Here is a 20,472-nt window from a genome sequence, read left to right as displayed (position 1 = left end):
GCACAGAGTATTACATGCTAAACACTGCACTCTATGCCTATCTTAGTTTACAGAAATAGAGATTTTTTTTATTTGTGTACAGTAGTTTGCTTGTTATAAAGCTGTATTTTTAGCAGATGTCCAATAGTAAATGCAGATGTTTAATAACAATCACAATTGCACAGTGTAGAATTGTATTTAATCATATATCATACAAAAAGACTGACAGAATTGCTTTTTACAAGAATTTCCTATTTTACATTAATTTGTAAGACATTTTTATATGGTTTGTGAATTTTTTTTTTTTTTTTTTTGAAAACTAAGCTGTCCCACACCTAACCTCTACCTCAGATGTGGTAATTAAAGCCAAAAGGCTCAGTAGCCTCCAAATGTGAGATCAAGGAAAAAAATATATTGTATTGCCTATGTTAAACAACTCTACCAGGTTTTTCCAGCATGCTCAGGAATTTTTTGCAGCCTGTTCAAATAAGGCTTCACTCTGCTAGAAGAAAAAGGGAAAATTTTGTCAAGTTGCAAGGCCAGAAAATACTGCCATTCCTATGCAGGCTAGATGGGCATATACCCCCCAGGATTTAACAGCAGGGTCTACACACAGGTCACAACCCCAGAAGTCGCAGATCTGGGCTGTGATGAGCCAGGTGGGTGCCAAGAGCTCAGCCCTGCACTGCCAGTCCTGAGTCTAGAAACCTGGAGGAGACAACCTTATCCAACCTGGTTGTACAGGAACCACAGGCAGGTCAGCAGGAAGGAGCAGAGACAGGGAGGCCCAGGGAGCTGTGTGACTTTCCCAAAGCACTATGGTGCTCTGTCAGCAGCTCCCTCCACTGCTGGAGGAGCAGTCAGGGTCCCCATCGTGCCCAAACAACATTTAGGGACTGTGAACTCCTGCACAGGAACAGAGACTGAGGAATCCTCTCTTGGAAGAGCGCATTGAGGGGAAGGAAATTAAAAATACTGGGAAATCTTCCCAGTCTAAAAACAGTTAGAAGTACAGAACAATGCAGGGGCTTCACAAGCAGTAAAAGAAAGGGAAATTTTCTCTAAGGAGAACTTAGGGGAAACAGATTGAAGCATGGCTGCTAAGATTTAGGATATAAACTGTGGCAGGGTCTAGACTAGGCAAGAAGGAAAATAGAGCTGAAAAATAGAGCTGAAAAACAGAGCTGAAAAATAGATACCAGAAAGTGATGAAACAAGAGGCAGATATGGAAAGCTGTGATGCTCAAGGGAAAGAAAGGGAAGGGAAGGGAAGGGAAGGGAAGGGAAGGGAAGGGAAGGGAAGGGAAGGGAAGGGAAGGGAAGGGAAGGGAAGGGAAGGGAAGGGAAGGGAAGGGAAGGGAAGGGAAGGGAAGGGAAGGGAAGGGAAGGGAAGGGAAGGGAAGGGAAGGGAAGGGAAGGGAAGGGAAGGGAAGGGAAGGGAAGGGGAGGGAATACTTCTTGGGCTGAAAATTCTCAAGACTGCAGCCAAAGCAGGGACAATAGGACTAATGAGGTAAGACAGAACAAAGCAATTTTCAAGAAAATAGAAAATGCAAGAGCATACAGTGTCTTCTAACAGATAAAGGACTTCTGCAAAGAAATGGATAAAAAGAAAGGTAGAAAAATATTCTCCATGCCCAAGGTGGCCATGGACTGAGAGTGAAAACACACCATTGGAAAGATTCAAACTATACCACAATAATTATTAAAAAAATGTATCAGTGAAAGTGATAAACTGGGATAGGCTGGATATTCCTAGGGAAGGCATCCACAAAGGATCCACAAAGGACATCTCCTAGCTGTTCAACACCAGAGGATAGTCTCTTAGAGGCAGAGATGAAATTTGTGCAAAGAATGTTCCTATGAAAATGTTGGTTATTTTGATGTCCAAGTTCGTGGCGAGAGCATGTCTTTTCTCTTCAGAAGCTATTCTGATTACAGACTGTGACAGTCTTGTTACCAGAACCTCTAAAACTCCAGCTATACACTTCGCGGTTTGAGGCTATCTCTGCAAGAGTATAAGATTTGAGTAACACACATTAATATTTTAATGGAAATTTCTTTACAATGGCTATCTACACAACCCTCTTTTCATGAACTTTAGGTGGGTAGCCATATGCACTTCATGTGTTATCTGGTAATGCCTGAACTGAAATCTCAGGTCTGTCATTTGTGTGACATAAGGGAAGCAATTTTATGCAATTATTCCGTCTGTGCAATATTTCCGTCTGTGAAGTGAAACATATTCATATTTACTCATACTACAGATGTAACAATAGTTTAGTATTTGTATGTGAAATTTTTACACACTGCTGCTGCCTAGTCCTTCCCTCACCTCTGCCTGGTGCAATGAGCAGTGTTTCTAGTACCCACACTTCACACTTCCATTTCAAACCAAAATTGTGTGGCCCAAGTTTCTCTATAGAACAAACGTACTTCTGCTTATTAATGGGTTCTCGGGGCTTTTTCTCACAGGAATGTGTACAGGACCTAAAAGACTCAGGGGCTCAAACAAGCCGGCGCATCCGCGGCAGGAGAAGGCAAGGCCGAGCTTCCAGCAGGGCAGCGCCACGCCCGGCAGGGGGCGCCGCCGCTCCGCGCCGCGGCGGGGCTGAGGCGGGCGGGACCGCGGCCCGTACAAAGAAACGCCAGTAAAAGAGTAATGCGTTTCACCCGCGCCTTGGGCTGCTGCAGATGTGCTCCAAGTGTAGGGCTGAAGGGGGCTGATGGCCACATGGTCACAATCTGTAATCGCACTGGCCTCCGGAGAGGAAAGACGCTCTTCGGTCGCTGCGGCAGGAGAGCCCTGCGCTGCGTGAGGCCATGTGGAAATCGCCGTCCCCACGAGGGAGTCCCACTGCCCTGCGGAAATCGCTCCGGGAGCTGCACAAGGGAACCGGAGCGAAATCCATCCTGGGCGGGACAGGGCCCTCCCCTTCCCGACAGCATCGCGAACCCGTGTGCGAGTGACTAGCGGGGGTAGCGAGAGGGCGAGTTTGTGTCACCTGCGCCAGGGCCGTGGCAGATGTCCCTCTCCATCGCTGCCACCCTTTGGGTAAACGCTGAACAGGAGGGCCAGAGACCGACAGGGCTGCAATGACATGGACTTTGTCCAGCCACACCCATGCTGGGAGTTTCACGCGGGGCCGATCCAGGTGTCAGTGTGGCAAGAGTTAATGCATTCTGCGCGATGAGAGGCTGGGCTCAGCTGCAGGGACTTACCTTGTCCAAAGAGGATGATGAGAGCCAGCGCACCACAAGCAGTTTCTCACTGGGCTGATTCCAGCTAGAGGCATCCACCCACCCTTCTGTGAAAGGAGTGTTGGCTGTAACAAATCTATATTGCTTATTTGAGGAGTCTGCTGCAGAAAGCTTTTTCTGCTTTCCCTTTGCCTATTGGAACCACAAATCTTCACTTTATGCAACCTGTCACAAGATGACTTTTGACTTCCCCTTTGTAGGCCCTTGCTTGTTTCTTGCTGTTGCTTAAGAGCTCAGAATAAAAACCATTCTTTTTCCTACCCAGCAGCTGTGTTACCTGAGAGCAGTTCAGGGCTCCATCACTTTCTGCTGAGCCAAATTGTAGCACCAGCTTCAGTGCAGCTATGGTTGCATTAGGAGTGGTCTGGCTTCACAGCACATGAAGACTAAAGGAGAAAGTTACAATAGCAAAGAATATGGTAACAGTTATAACAGTTATGAATGAATAATGATAATGAGAACTGAGGAAGGAGGGACTGTCCAATGATAACTCCTGTGTGTAAATCTTGTAACTACGAGAAATGAGGAAACTGACTGGTTTAGTACAAGCAGACAAGATGAATCCAGTTTATGCATACGACGGGATGTGTGTGCTCCAATGAAACAAAACCTAGGAAGAGATACAAAACATAGCACAGACATGAGTTACCACCTCGTGATAGACTGCCCAGTAGACTGTCAAGAACAGAAACAGAAAAACCAGCTCAGATCCTTCATAAAACTATTGGCATCAGTGTATAAATCGAGATAATGATGATCAGTGGTGATGATCATTTGTGAGTTCTATGTTAGTATATGGACTTGCTCTCCCAAAAGTCCAAGAAGAAGGCAAAGATAGAGCAGGAATAACAGTCTTGTTAAAGGGATGGTGTTTTAAAGTCCTGCCTAGTGAAGCTGTTTATAGCTAGTCTTGCAAGTAGGGTTTTTATATTGTAACAACTAATCTTTATGGTTAAATTTCTTCAATCTGCAGTTACCACAAAAGGGCTAGTAGCAAAATAAATAAAATAAGCATAATAGCAAAGAGAAATAATCTTTTTTGAGATTGAGCTGAAACGTCAAAGACTTAGGGTCTTCAGTGCACTGGTAAGATACACCGTTGTGTGAACTTTCCCTCCCAGAGGCATCTATCCCTATTATCACAGCCTGGAGATGGTTCTGTGTCAACTCTGCATCTGCATCAGTAACTCATTCTGTTCAGCCATCTGTTCCACAGACATCAAACTGTTAAGAAGCCCCACTATGGCACAATCTAGTCCAGTAACACAGAAACAGAAAAGAAAAGATCTCATTACCATTTGAATTCACAGGCTCTCCTGTGATACACATACAATATTTTCTTATATTGACATGAACATGGTAATTTGGTAAGTAAATTTTCAGTTATAACAAAGAAATTAAAATCAAACACTTAATATGCAACAGCTTTATTCAGAGGCAAAATAGTTACTAAGTTAAACTAAGATTTAAGGTAGTTGTTTCTCATTTTGCAGACTTCAACAGAATTAAGAAAACAGTCATGTTAACTATGATGACTATTACATATTGCCCATTTTAACTTCTGAAGATTTCCCCACTAATTTATAATCAAAATGAAATAGTCATTTAAAAGCTAAGGTCTCATAAAAAAATTATGATAGTGGATTACTGATAGTGCATTTTGAGATCTCTTGTTTTGTTTCTATTTATTCAAGCCCATATATGACTGAAACTTAGTGTTTTTTTAATTTCTATTTGCCACGTTGTCTTTCTAAATTAATGTGTCCCAAGAGCTTGTAAAGTTATATCTGCCTAATTCAGTGGCTTCTGATAGTTTTTTCCCTAGGATTTTTAGTACTATAGAGCTAGGATAATTAAAGGCCAGAGAGCTGGATTCCATTCTGGCCTGTAAATCTTCAACAGAACTGGTGCTGGAGTTTCAATAACAAAATCATTATTGTGAATGATTACTGAGCCAGAGAAAACCATTGATTGACATTCAGATTCTTAACTGAATTTGCAGATGCTGCGAAGTGAGATTTGGTGGGAGGTCTGTGAGTCATTGAGAGGGGATCTTAGTCTCACAGTTTTAGAGAGCTCTCCTTCAGAGACACACTGCACTCCAGCATTACTTTTGGGTTTGGGGAAACAGGGACTGAAGTATCATGCACTAGCAATGTGCTCAAGCCTCGTTCAAAGGAACCTGAAGGCTGTATTTAAAACAGTAATCCCTTTTGCTAATTAACGTGTGATCTGATTGGTAAATTAGCCTCTATGAAGTTTTTGCTACCACAGCTGAAGTATTTTGAGAACCTAAGGGCTTTTATTTTTAAAAGGAGCTCTCCTGGGAGAAAGGCAAAGATATATTTGACTCCCTTTTAACTCTTAACAAATTATGAAATGTAATCATCTCTTGTGACATAGTCTCCACTGATGGGCTGGATATACAGCCTGATACAGCTTGGGACTGTGCAGCACGCATGCCATTAGATATACTATACTCTAAGCCATGTGTTAAATTCTATTATGTTCTAAAGGTTTAATACAACCTTTTTGTTTTTACATGACACACTGATCTAGTCACATACTTTTAGTGCACAGAGCCTGTTTTTGGAGTTGAAACATGCTCAGCCTTGTGGTATAGCTTTCATTTCACCTCTATCTTTGTTTTATATAACTTTCCCTAGACTGTCTCTGGGGAAGAAATACACCAGACTTGTGTCCCCCAACAGAGCTGTGGTCTCTAAGGAAACTCGTGCATTAATTAAGGAATAGTATAATGGGTATGGTTTTGTTTTGTTAACCAGTGCCCCAAGGAGCATCGTTTCACTTACAGGAGTATTTTACCCCCTCCCCCCACTAGCAAATATCAGCATATTTCTGTTAACTGTTCTGTGGCTATGTTCAAAACAATACTTATGAGATAAAATTTTGTCTTTTGAAATAGAAAGAAAATTGGCACACAAATTTATTTTCTGTAGTATTTTGGCACTGTCTTCTCTGGTTACTGGTTGTTGGCCTCCCCCTCAAAATGTTCTAGTACTGAAGCCAACACCCATGGCCACACACTGGGTGTGCTTGGCAGCTGCAGGGCCCAGATGCCAACCGCTGGAATGGATTTTATGTACCAGTGTCTCTGCCTGTGGCTTGGTTTCTTGGCCAGTCTTTAGCAAAGTCTCTTCTCTGGACTCATCTGACTCCAGCGCCTGCTGCTCTTGCAGCTGTGGAACTGAAGCAAAAGCAATTTACAGAAGATCTGTCTCACTGTTCCAGGAACCTCTTGCCTGCACCATCTCCCAGCAAGATACATACAGAGTCCTTTTAGCCTGTGAAAGAAATACATTCCACTTGCCTGTACTTACTGGGGAGGACCAAGTGTATGGACTGATAGGGGTCTGAAAGGACAGAGCACCCTGGTAAACATGACAGACTAAAAAAAAAGCCACTAAAATACTGTTTAATGTCTCACAATCTCTGTATCAAGTGTCTATTTCAAGTTTCTTCTAGCTAAGGCCCCTGAAAATTACAGTATTGGCTCAGCAGCAGATATTTTGCATATATGACTTGTATCACTTTCTCCAGCATTAGTGGTGAGTGACCTAGGCATGGATTTAGCTCTACTGTTAGGAGGGAGGGGGAGAAGGAGGGAAAGGAAGGAAGGAGGGAAAGGGGGAAAGAGGAAAAGGGAGGGAGGGAGGCAGGAAGGAAGGAAGGCAGGAAGGAAGGCAAGAAGGAAGGAAGGCAGGAAGGAAGGCAGGCAGGCAGGAAGGAAGTCCACCTTACAAGCAAAAGTAAGCTTGTTGTCTGTGTATATTTAACAAGTAACAGAGAAAATTATATTTCCACAGAAGGACAGTTAGTGTAGTAAAAATTTAAAATACAACTTATTTCCATAAGTTATTTACTGAGTAGCTTTTTGTACAATAGTTAGTAATGTTTTATATTTTGTAGTATTTCCAATCTTACTGCTTTCATTTTAGCATTCCACTGTGGTTTCTTTGCTACCCTCTAGACTTCCACCCTTGCCTGGAAAGCTGGCAGCTCTCTAAAGACGTGCCAAGCCGAACACTGGAGGTGTGTTTTGCTACACACCCACAATACAGAAATTGCCTTAGCTGGATTACATGCCTCTGACTGCACTAGAGAAACACAGCTTCTTGTAAGAAGCTGCAGTAAGAACATGTGGATTTATTAAATACTGAAACACTCACCAAGCTGATACTGAATTGCAACCATTGACTGAATTACTTTTAACTATCTGCAACACTACAGAAATTAATTTTACACCCTAATTTGCACTTGCTTTGCTGTGTACAAGGGTAAATTCATTGAAGGATAATCTCAACTCCCCACATTGCATTTAAGAATGGCTGTAGCTTAAGAAAGTGGACATTTATTTCCACTTTTGAATTGTATTTAAGAATAATTTTGTTGACAGTTGATGCTACTGGAGTCCCTGTTGAGTCAGAAAGCCTTGCAGTATTTGTTGTGAAATTGTTCAAGCATTTTTTTGCTTCATATAGATGTTTTATCTAAGGTCAGTTAGGACAAAATCCCTCAGACATGTCCACCTTTGTAAGAAACACAGAAGCTAGGTACGGGGTATATTAGTCAGAAAGGTCTGTTATGATGCACCTCTCATTCATCAGTGTTCTCCTTCTGTAGAATTCGATTTTCACTATATTTAAGTATATTGCCAGTACTGTGAACCTGTTTATCAAGATTCACGTTACACACTTTTTCTTGATTTTAATGCCTGTAGAAGAAAAATATAGATCTATAAGCTATCACTATGTAAAAATAAGCTCAGTATAAAATTACTTGAGAGGGCATTAAGTCTGCTTTCATTATATAAGCTTGTTGTGGTTTGACAGTCATAGGTTCCCTCTCATTTTGGTATTTCAGCTTTTTTTTGAGCCCAGTTGCATCTTCTCATGCACAGAGGCATTTGACACATGGTCCAGAATACTTTAAGCAGCAGGAGGGAAATGGAGAACTTACAGAGATATTATGGATGTTACAGAGAAAGGTAAGATTAGATTGCAGTTATATTCTCTTGATTTCTGATAATAAGAGAGCTTAACTCATAAGCAGACCTACTTAATATTTTAAACATAAACCTATGAGGAACTGATATTCATGTTTCAGTGAGTAGTACCTTGACATCATGCCATTGAGTGAGTTAGAAAACAGTTTCCTTGATGATGAGAGTCACTGTAATGTTCACGATGACATTTTCTGACTAGCATATAGAATGGAAGCCTAGACCTAGATAGAAATTTAATAATACAGTATTTCAGACTGTTCAAAAGAGCTGATCTTCACTTATGGTAATATCTTGACGCTTCCTTGCTTACAGTGTTGTTTTATTTTCAGCAATATGAAGCAGTCTTTCCAGTCACACATTTGAAAGAATAAAAACAAAATCCTACTAGCATTAAATGGTATAATGAAAACTTCAGGGTCTCCTTGCACTATTTTTACTTCTGTGAAGGTGTATTACTACAGTAGAAGCAATCCTGGTTTCATGCTAGCTTTCCTCCTTTGAATTAGAAAGACTAGAAAAAACAGACAATGCATTCCAACTATATATAATAAAAATCAAAGGAGATATATCTCTTTTTCCTCTCTATTTTTCATAAAAATTTTTACTGTTCATATTTGAAGGTGAACATTCTGGTTTCTTCTGAATTAATGTGAAGGATCCCAGGTGACCTTCCATTACAGTAAAATTTTCTTGTGATCCCTCAACAAATTCTCCTTCCCCAGTAAATTGCACAGGTATTCATAAGCAGTTGCATATACAAGCAATGTAGATGTAAATATTCATAGATATTGTATATGTGATGTACCTACATATACAGTTTCCCATTATGAGGATAGATACTGTGTATACGTATAGTATCTTCATTGATGTGTGTACAATATCTTAGTACTATTAGCTAGTATGGACACAACATAGTCTGTAAATTGTGTAATGAAGGGATGGTATTACATGGTGAATATGAAATTTGGACTTACAGCACAGTCAGTTGCAGCAGGACAGCTTGGATCCATCTCCTGTTTTTTGGAGGCAGCAACAGCAGTGGGAGTAAATCTTCTGACAAGTCTCAGTAGACAAGGATTTTGTTCTCATTCCTGCTGCCTCATCCCTGTTCATTTTCCTCCACACTACTTAGACAAATTACTAGTTTTTCACCTTGTCACTTTATCTATTCCTGCCCTGAACCTTAACTGGTTTTTCATCTTCTCTATGCATTTCTGGGCACATGTGCAACTGCTAAAAATGTTCCTTTATATTTATTACATTATTGAACCTTTGAGGTAAAATGCCTGTTAAAATTAAGGGGCCTCATCTGTGTGCAGTCTTTTAGAGCCCAGCATGGGTTTTACAGCTCACAGAAGCATGCAGTCTGACCCTCTTTTTCTTCTTTCATGGAGTAACATTGCCTAGCAATTGGTGGTTTTGTTTACTGGAGTTCACATCTCACAAAGTAGTTCAAAACAGAATGCAAAGGAAATGAATGTGCTAGCAGAGAAAAGAATTTAAAGAAGTTAAATAGTTAATTTTTAGTAGGCACAAATCACATTTCCATCAAGAGCAAGCAGTCAGCTGTTATTGTAGGTCACTAAGATACAATGAATTATTTTCTGCAGTTCGTGGAAAACATTAGGCAGCTGTAATAAAGTCAATGGTATTTCCTTCCTTACTGAAACATTACTTCAGCAAATCCCCCTGTTTTGTTAAAACACCATTTCATGCATGATAAAATTTAATTGATTTCTTCTTTTATATTTTTTAAAATTTTCTTTTATTGATTGCTTCAGATAGAGAAAACACTGAGGGAAAAATATCAGAAGTGACTTTTCACATTCTGGTGGATGACAATTGATCTAAACTAAAAAGATTGTAAATAGAAGGGGGAAGGGAGCACTTTGGTGGCATTTATATGACATAGATATTCAGTCCAGGAAACATACCATAACATAAATGTCTTTTTAAGACATTAAAGCTTAACTTAAGCAACAGCTAGAGTATTTATACCATAGTTCACCACATTTTTTCTTCCTTATATATTTATCCATGGTTTATCTGCAGTAACACAGAAAGTTTTATTTTCAAATTTTATGTTGCTTTATAAGCATCTACTTAAATCCTACATAAAGTATCTATAATAAATCCCTTTCAACCAGATAGTAATACATCTTTTATTCTTATTTTTTTAAGAACTGATGAACATGAACAATTGAAGAGTTCCTTGGAATTCTGAATTAATCGAGTAAGTGATGGTAAGTTTTCTTTTGGGACACTAATCAGTGGTGAACATGTGAAATGAGGAATAGACCTTGACTGTTCATATGCAAAAACTGTTCAGCCAGCTGGTTGTGCATTATCAGGAAACACTTTTACTTTCTACAGGGAAACAGCAGCTTCAGTGTTTTAAAAATATGCACTGTCCTATGCATTGGCTCACAAACAGTAGCAGCTGGACCTCAAGTTAGGTAGCCATGCTTTAGTAAGGAAACTAACTGCAGCAGAGGAATGGGAAAAATGTAGGAATTAGTAAGGGTTAGAGCAGCATGTTTGGATGGGAGGTTATAGCATTTTCACTAGCTGGACAGGGACACAGCTTGGATAAAACCTGCAAGGACTTTTATAAAATGTTGAATTAACAATTTCATTCTTACTTTTCTTCACACCACTGTATTAATAAGATGGAGTTTAATTCCCCTCCTGTCTTTCAAACTATTTTATCTACCTCAAATATATGTCCAACTGAATATGAATTTAAATACCAGATCACATAACAAGTCCTCCTGAAAATTCAGGAACAGTATCCTTGATCCTGGAGAACTAGTGATGTTTTATAAAAGTTTTTAAAACTAACATTTCTGAAGTGGATAGATGCTGGCCCTTTCTTAAGAGGGATTGACAAATTTAGAAGACATAAAAAAATGGTGAATCATGCTGGGAATTCTGGACTAAGCATGCATCAGGAGCTGAAGTGAATTAAGGGTATATCAATGTATGCATCATATTCAGATATGTTTCCTTCTGGTCTTTGTACTCACTTCTGAAATATTCATTCCCTGCTACCAGAGTTCTGTTCATGTTTATTGGAAGTGATAGTGGTAAGTGGCTCACTCTATATTAGTGCTACTTTCTGTGTGCAGTCCCTAATTTTTTACATATTTTATAAGGCCTTGAATGTATATGTGCTGAAGTTAGCATAACCAAACATACTTTTGCAAATCTTTTCTGCTCTTTTCTTCTATACACCATTCAATTTCTTAGTACCTCATTGAGGACTGTATATATTAATACAGCTTGATGCAGTTTCTTAGAAAGAGCTGATCATTGGGAAGTTCATCTGCCAGTAAGGCAACCAACTCAATTGAACTGACCAATTTCAAGGTTGGAGAACAAATAGAGCAGACTTGAGCCTAGTATGGGGGTCTGCATGGACATACACATACTCTGCTATACCTTAAAGCAAGCTGAAGAGGTACAGCTGTAGCTCTCAAGGTGCAATTGGCAAAGCAGTGCTTTGGTAATACATTAAAGCTTTTACAATACAAAAGACTGCTTATCTTTACCAAACATTTCCAGAATATAGGCAAGGGGTTACTAGTCAAGTATTTAGTTAAGTCAAACCAACATGGGAATTATCTGACCTTTATTACCATTTGCTTTCCATTTATGTTTTAGAAATTATTTTTCTTATTCTCTATGGTCCCTACCCCATAATAAAAGTTTGTGCCATAGTTTTAGCACCAAGCAAACCCATGAAAAGCTGACAAATTACCTCTATAGGAAAAAAAATGTTATTAAGTAATATGTAATATACTTTAAATAACAGGTTTGCAGCTTGTCTGAACAAATTTTAGTTGCCAATAAGCATGCCTCCATTCTTGTACTAAGAGAATTTTGATGTCAGAGCCTTATCTTTCCTGCAGTTAAACTGAGAAATGCATTGTCTTGTCAAGGTTAAGATCACTAGAGGTTATTGGAACATAGTGTCTAATCAGTATATCACTGATACAAAGAAGGCCAAAGGCCATTGCTCTTCACTCCTTCACCACTGTCCTCTGTCTTGTCTTCAGCTAAACCAGGTATTCTAAGATAGCAGATTGTTCTTCAGGCAGATTTCTCAATTTTCCTTAGTAGTTTTCTCCCTGTTTAGCTACCACCAATGCATTTTTCTTTTTCTTTTTCTTTTTCTTTTTCTTTTTCTTTTTCTTTTTCTTTTTCTTTTTCTTTTTCTTTTTCTTTTTCTTTTTCTTTTTCTTTTTCTTTTTCTTTTTTTTTTCTTTTTCTTTTTCTTTTTCTTTTTCTTTTTCTTTTTCTTTTTCTTTTTCTTTTTTTTTGTTTTCTTTTTCTTTTTCTTTTTCTTTTTCTTTTTCTTTTTCTTTTTCTTCTTCTTCTTCTTCTTCTTCTTCTTCTTCTTCTTCTTCTTCTTCTTTCTAAGAAGTAATTTTTCAGCGAATTTAACCTTTTACCTCTGATTTTTTTTCCTGTATCCCAGTCAGAAGGTGACATTGTCATGTCTTCTTCTTCTATACATATTTTCTGTGTGATGTAACTGAGCTGTAATCTGGGAACTATAGAGGATATGCATTATTTTACTAGCTGTTTGTAACTCTTTTCACATTAAATGTCTTTAGAAGCAATCCTTACGACTGGTCGTGGTTGTAGGGGTAAGCAAATGGTGAAAGTTAATTTACACCATTTAAAAAAATAGCCTCTAGCAAATGCTGTGCTTAGAGTAATGATATGAAATGAGCCTTTGTATAGATATATTGGATACCTAATTTTATTTCTTCCATTGAGAAAAAAATAAACTAAAACATCCACACACACATACACTTCATTGTGCTTCAACAAAATGCAAGATTCAAAATGTTCCACTCTTGCTTACTCGGGGGTCAACTTACTCGGGTTTCTTCTTCAGTCACCCTGCCTACAGGGATACTGATATTACTGTAGTGTTCTTTTAGTAATAGGTTAGCAGTGGTAGCTCCAACTGCACAAACACCTTTAAAATGGTTTTTATATAGAACTTAATCACACAGGATCATCATACACAGTAAAAACCAGTAGTCATTTTTCAGGAGTTCACCCACAAAAATCAGCTGTTAGGCTGGAGGCCCCAGTAATTCACCTCATTTGTGTTGTGGAGGTTGGGGTTTAAATTCTCCAGTTTCAGTTTCTTAGGACACCTGGACAGTGTCCTAGGGCTTCCTAGCAGCTAGTGAAGAGACAGCCCTCTCAGGGGAGTCAAAGCATGTATTGCAGTCACCGTTCTGCTGTGATCAGCTTCTAAATCCTCCCGTCTCATCCAGTTCTTGCTTACAAGAAGAAAAACACACATCTGTGGTGGGCACCGGCTTTGGCAATGTCGTCCTTGGCGTGTGAGTGAGTCAGTCACAGCTCCACTCATCACATCAGTGCAGATCTGATACTGGAGTAGCAGGAAGTGTAATGTCCTCTGCAAAACTCCACAAAGAGAGAGTGACAGGGGTTGGTATTTGTGGTCAGTACTCCTTCAGGCAGTTTGTTATCAGCAGTGTAAGGTCGTTTGGTCTAACGGGTCATTGCGATGCTTACTTAAACAAAAGAGAGAAAACAGCACGTCCCGGTGTAGGGATAGACCATGCAAACAAGGTGTTTTGTTAGACTTAGCGCTTCCCCACACACACACAGCCCTATAGTCCTAAAGGTATCAGAAGGCCTGTCAGCCAGGATAAATGCATTCAGCAAATCTAAACAGAGGGTGACCATTATCCAAAAGCAATAATAATAACCTAAGGACTTCTAGAGAGCCAGAAAGTCTTTATTATTTCAATTATTCCTGGAACAGGATGTTGACTATTCAACAAAAAACAAAATAATAATATATCTCCCCACCTGCCCCAAAAACATAGGGCAATGAAGATTAAAAATATGCCTGGTTAGGAAGCAGAAATTTTTAATATTCCTAAAAACAAAAAGTTTACTCTGACAATCTTTAATAGGGATTTAATAGCTCAGGTGTGTAAATGTTAGTCACACTGCCTGAAAAGTATTTGTTTGCATGTGAAAAGAAGCTAACTCAGAATTGTGTGTTCCATCTTCTGTATAAACATTTTCTTCTACTATTTTTCCTTTTTTTTTCCTCCTTACAGTTTCTTTCTGAACATATATAGGGAAAATAGTCTCATATACCAACAGGTAGAACAGGTATTTCAGTATAACAAACCATGTTGGTATTAGTCCTAAGAGTGTCTTGGTCAAAAAGATAAATATTCAAAAAGAGCATAACAAATAGATATATACATAGAGAGAGAGAGAGAGAGAGAGAGAGAGAGAGGGAGAACATTTAACATTTTTGGGTCCTAAAACAAGAAATCAATCATGTCTCTTGGCTGATACGCTGAGTGCTTTATCTTGAATATAGGCCCCAGAAGGCAGTTTAACTTTTGGATACTCTCCATTTGAGAGAAAGGCAGACTTAGACTGTTGCCACATGAGATCCTTCACAAACACAGGGAGTTATTTTTTTGCAGCATTCCTACTGGAATTTTACACAGCTTGCACACATCCTTTCACTGCAGCTGTACTGGGTAAGGCTTGCTCAAAGTGAAGTGAAAACCATATACCTATTTCAGCTCACATGTAACTGCAGAAACGTATTCTTCCGTCTCTGCCTATGACTTCAACACAACTCTCATCACAACTATTGCAACTGTTCAGGAAGCATATGGATGCTATAACACAGATGTGTCTTATCACCTTTGTTTGTGACAATTCTGTTCATTTTATTGTGTCACTGCTTACAACATACTGCAGGAGGAAAACTGGGAGTCAAAGCCCCCTTCATCACATAGCTGCTCCAAATACGTGACAGTATTTGGGGAATAGGGAAAAAAGGCTTGCATGTAAGAAGTGAGGATCCCACAGCTGCAGCACTGACATGCTGCAAAGAGATGGACTGTCTCAAGCTAAGGGTGTGCACTGAAATATGCTTATGCCAGCTGCAGTCTGGCACTAAGACTCTTGAACAAAGCACGGAAACTACCTCCCTTCTGCTCAATATTAAGACATGTTGCAAGGGTTCTCATAGGTGGTTTTTTTCTTCCTCATACCTGTAAAGAGAAACTTAGACCTAAGCTGTCCTTGTGCAACTTGGCTAACTCACCAGCTTACTGTCTCAGATGGGGTATTCAGAAATCATCCCAAGCCAGGGGAATTTGCCAAAACCTCTACTTGCATTCCTTATGGTCAGTCCCAAGCAACTAAAGCCTCCATTCACCTCCAACTCATCTGTACCTTCCAGTTTATTCCTACAGAAACCAGTCAAGCATTCAGGTCCTCACACAAGACATTATCGGAGCTGTAAACATAAAATGCAACACCTTAAACTGAAGTTCTGCAGATGTGGTTACCACAGTTTGTGCCTTCTAAAAGGTTAAAAGATTTTAATTTTGCCATTGCAGAAGTATTTAAGCAACTAGAAATAAAGTGCTTTTGCACACGCTTTTTCATAGTTTTGTACATTGCATAACTGTGTACATTGCTGAAATCTTAGTTATATGTGGGAAATATCAAATTCTCAGCAGATGTAATAAAAAAATAGAGAACTTGTGCAGAGATCACAGTTCCCTTACTCCAATGAGTGAACAGTTTATACTGTTTAGTATAAAATATAGGTCAATCAGAGATTGTTATGTTCAAAGCTCATAGCAACAGTGAATCTTCTAAGAAATTGCTCATTTTCTTTAACCACAGCAATTCAAAAGATTTCTCACAAATATTTATCAAACTTCCAGTATGAATCTTGGGAATAACTACTGCAAACAAACTTGTTGGCCTGGCTTACTAAATCTGCAGTATTAGGATTATTTTGTCTCTTTTTATGTCATCCCGTCAATCCATATGGTTCATCAAACATTCCAGCTTGTTATTTCCAGTTATCTGCTGCTCTCCAGTATATTTTCCATGCTTTCCTCCCTGATGTTTCCTATGTGTAGTCTTCACAGGCTTTGTTCCTCAGCTGGGTCACAGAACCTTTATTTTCTGTGCTGTAACTCTGCAAGACCTGTTTCCAGAACTTTTTCTATATCTCCAATAAACTAAAAGGTTGAAAGTAGCAAACCTGAGGGACACATTCTCAAAATTGCCATTGTCAAGATGTATTTGTTTCCTATTATGGCTGGTTTGTTTTTTTTTCCTGTCTCTTCAATCTATCCAGGCAGTCTTTAAAATAGGGATACCTTCTCTGGGGTTTGTATAGTATCCATGAAAAAATTTGTTTGTTCTAGTAAATATTAAAAATAAATAAATAGTTATCATTAATAAATACACTACTGTAACAACCATATAAAATGCAAACTCAGTCATTTATGTGGAAGTCATAGAAAGAATAGAAACTAAGAGCCTTCAGTTCTGAATGTGGTTTTACAGACTTCCCATATTACATTTTATTCTGAAAGAAACATGAGCACCACACAGGATCTGGCCTTTACATGAAATCAATGTGACAAATTTATGTTTGGCCGAATTTTGTGAGTGGAGTCAGGCCAGATACAGAGTTGGCTCTGTGTCTCAAGTCCTAGCCTGCCTGGAACAAAAGTTAGAAACCATAACAATTTCTGTTAAAGGTCTTGGATTTGACTTACACATATTTAAAAGCATCAAGAGGCAGCTATTTCTCTAAAATAAAAAATAAATTATGTCACCATTAGCATTTTTCCTTCCTAATATAGAACTAGTGTAAGGATTTTGTTGACTTTATGCCAGTTAATTCTGTTGACTTTTTTAAATGCCATGGCTTTAAAAATCATTACTCTATTAGAGGGGAGTTATACTAAACACTCTACTATACTAAATTTTTTTTGAGACACATATATTACTAGTTTACTTACTCTCTATGTTATTTGATGCTGTGTTAATATTTATTACAGCAAATTTCATTATTTTTACATATGATCATATTTGAAAATGTGCATATTTTCTGTGTCCATATCTCTTAAACCATTTTCATTTGCTGGCATAAAATCAATGTTTTGTCCGTGTGTTTTTATGCTAGTTTTTCATACTTGAGTTTTTTAACATAAAAATTAATTGCACTGCTGAAGAAAAAAATCTTTTACATTACACTTTAGGAAAGAAGCTGAAAAAAGTGGCTGTAGCCAGATCTCTCTAACACTGTTAATTGTTGTTTGACTTGACAATGCAAAGGAAAATTGAGAAAACTGTCTCTAAAAATCCCACATAATAACAGTTGGTAGTTGAATTTAAGGAATCATTCTTTAATTAACTATAGTGAAACCCATATCCCTAGAGTTCTGTGGACATCATTCTTCTAGATGTAGCCAAATAAATGAAAATGCTCCCTATTTTATTCTCATGGGAAAACTGAACTGAAAGCAAATACATGCCTATTGTAGCTGCTGTGGCATTGTACACATTAGAATTGAGTTGGGATTATTTCTTTATTAGCATTAATTCACAAGAGCTTTTCTGTTGCTGTTTGCAGTCAGAAATATGCAATCAGATTTCTGACAAAGCTGTCAAGACTTGCAGTTGAGTTTTCTGGGCGGGGCTATGTGGTTTCAAACAGAGAGCAAGCTACATGACTTTCTTCTGTGTTAACTGGTTTCTTAAAAATAATTTGGCTCTGAACCAGCATTCAGCCAACATGTCTGTTAATCCACAAATCTCTTACAACAGCATTTAGGAGCAGATTCTCGGGGCATATACAACTCACATTTAGAGACCATTCAGTTCAGCAGGACTTTGAGCTTGGTACCCTGATACGGGTTTTCAGTCTACATATGCTTTGTAGGGGCTTGCATCTTTTCCAGGCCATTTTTAGGCAAGACTGTTCTATATTATAGTAAACTGAACTTGAAGCACATAGTCAAATGGTGAGCTGAGCCACAGTTGTGATGTAATCTCTTGTCACATTTTTGGCTTCAAATGTCAGCATGATTATAGAGGATGAAAAAGATAGGAACCTGGTGACACATATGAGTATTTTAAACAACTGATCAACCACTGAGACATTAAGCATCCTACTTCAGTGGATGATCTTCAGAGTAATTTGTATTCTCAGTCACCATTGACAATAGCTACTTCCTCACACTATTACAGAACTACTATGTGTCTTTGTCTTTTTGGTGCTGCGCAATTGCATGAAATGGCGAGCTATCTAAAACCCAAATATTGCTCAGCTCTGTGTGAGCAGGGAGGTTGGACCACATGACCACTGTGGTCCTTTCCAGCCTTACCCACTCTGTGATTCTGCATAACCTTCTCTCATACAGAAAATCACACTGGCCTAAAAATTCATTGTCACCTTAGGCAAGAGTGAACCTTTGTCAAACACAAAACTGACTTTGGGCCTGGCAAACAACAGAGCAATTGCTAAAATGGACAAGTTAACATAGAGCAGACACAAGATGGGATGATACATGCCTTTTTCCACTGAGCTCCACTGTGTTTAGAGACAGGGGAGAGGTGTTCAGCTCAGCTCCAGATGTCATAGGGAAGTGTGAACACACAAGTACCCCTGTGTGCCTACACTGCCTGATTCTGCACAGTGTTCCTCATCTCAATAATTATCCTCTCTCTCCTCTCTTCCTCAGTCCATCATCTTTCCCCATCATTCCTGGTGGGAGTCCCAGCTGTCAGCCCCTATTTGCTCAGCCGATCCCAGTTTTTCATTATGCTTCTAACCTTCCTGATTCCCAGACTTGGTCTAATAATTTCCTTCAAAGGCTACTCCTATAAGGCATGAATATTTTTTTCCCACTGTGGTCATTCCATCCAGGATGTTCCCTGAACAGTATAGGCAGAACCCTGGGAGGCTTCTTGCCTTGGTACCCAGCTACAGCAGTGAAAGCTTGAATTTGGATATTGTCTGCAGCTGTGGTCTAATTAGCATCCAGGTAGAAGATGCCCATGATCATTATCCGGGCATGATTTCAAGCATGATCAGGTGAGACAGATTATTTCAAAACTTAAACAGACTCCAAGTTGTTCAAATTCTTACAAATAGGCATGATTTGGTAAGGTTTTTTTAGACTATAAAATTTATGTTCCTCACACATCCCTGGTGCAAAATATGACACTTGGATCTGTTCACTAAGTCACTTTTAGGTATTTATAATGCAAAGATAATATACTGATAGTGAACTATTTCTTGGAAACATCTGAAACGTTTCTGCCACAACATAGACTAACCAGACTGAAACAGAGGATATGGTTAGTTTCATTCCAGAAGTCATATTTTAATGAAATAGCACACCACTAGTAGCAGTCTTATAAAGTGTCAGAATAACTTAGATGTAGGTGGTATTGTTAGTTTTGCCTACAGGGCTGACAAATCTTGCTCTAATTCTGTTCCCATTAAATATCAGCTAGGCCACATGATGTAGTGTCAATAAAAATTGAAATACTGTCTCAGAATTATGATTTTTCAACTGCAATTACTTGGTTACAGAGATGATGAAACTTTAAAAATTTGACATCTTTTAGTACATTGAAGCTGAATTGCAAAGCCAAGTAAGCTTCTAATAAAGGAATTGAGGTTTATGGTATTCTAATTGTGTATAACATTTCTACTGCTATACCTAAATCCAGGTGTAGCACATATCATTCAGGTCTGTAGCATACATATAATAGTCATTATTCATTTGTTAGTCTTTATAATCCCTTTATGAAAGTTCCCTATTATGCAATATGTGAAGAAACTGAAAGCTAGATCATGAGAAAGTTTACATTGCTTCTCCGTCATGGGTTGTGTTTGAAGATTGAAGTGACATGCAACTTTTAAGATCTTTTAGAAGAATTTTGCGGTTATTCTCTCAATCTCTTTACTTTCATCTTCTCCTTTTCTGTGTCCATTTTCACTTCATTTCTGTCTCCATGTCTCCTTCCCACTCTACTCTAAATTATGCTAGACAAAGGGATAGTGAAAGAGTCTGGAAAGATTCATGTCGATAGACAACTGAGTTTTTGTTTACTTTTAAAATACTTGGGCCATTCTTAACAAGTTGATCTTGCAGAATCTTAGACATTCTCTCCAAGACAGGAGTTTGTTATTAAATTGATTTTCAATATGAACTTGAGTGCAATTTTTTTTTCACTCAAGTTAAAAATAGGACTCTGTTGTGTTCTCTGATAATGACAGTCACCCTGGAGACAGGCAGCCAGGTGGAATTGAATGGGCACCATCCCTGCCCCCTTTTCATTTGCTGCATCCTCTC

General features: G+C 38.7%; 1 long non-coding RNA gene across 1 annotated transcript; it reads left to right on the top strand.

Moving 5' to 3' along the window:
* The first annotated feature begins 6,930 nt into the window (after positions 1–6,930).
* Positions 6,931–10,565, top strand: LOC146768150 (uncharacterized). The gene is made up of 3 exons (XR_014953230.1): positions 6,931–7,010; positions 8,125–8,248; positions 10,448–10,565. It is a non-coding gene; the product is annotated as an uncharacterized LOC146768150 (long non-coding RNA).
* The last annotated feature ends 9,907 nt before the right edge of the window (positions 10,566–20,472 follow it).

This window comes from Lonchura striata, chromosome 2 (assembly GCF_050655825.1).
Source record: "Lonchura striata isolate lonStrDom1 chromosome 2, ASM5065582v1, whole genome shotgun sequence".
Classification (NCBI taxonomy): domain Eukaryota; kingdom Metazoa; phylum Chordata; class Aves; order Passeriformes; family Estrildidae; genus Lonchura; species Lonchura striata.
The sequence above is the reverse complement of the archived record's forward strand: the minus strand, read 5'-3'. Positions and strand labels throughout refer to the sequence as shown.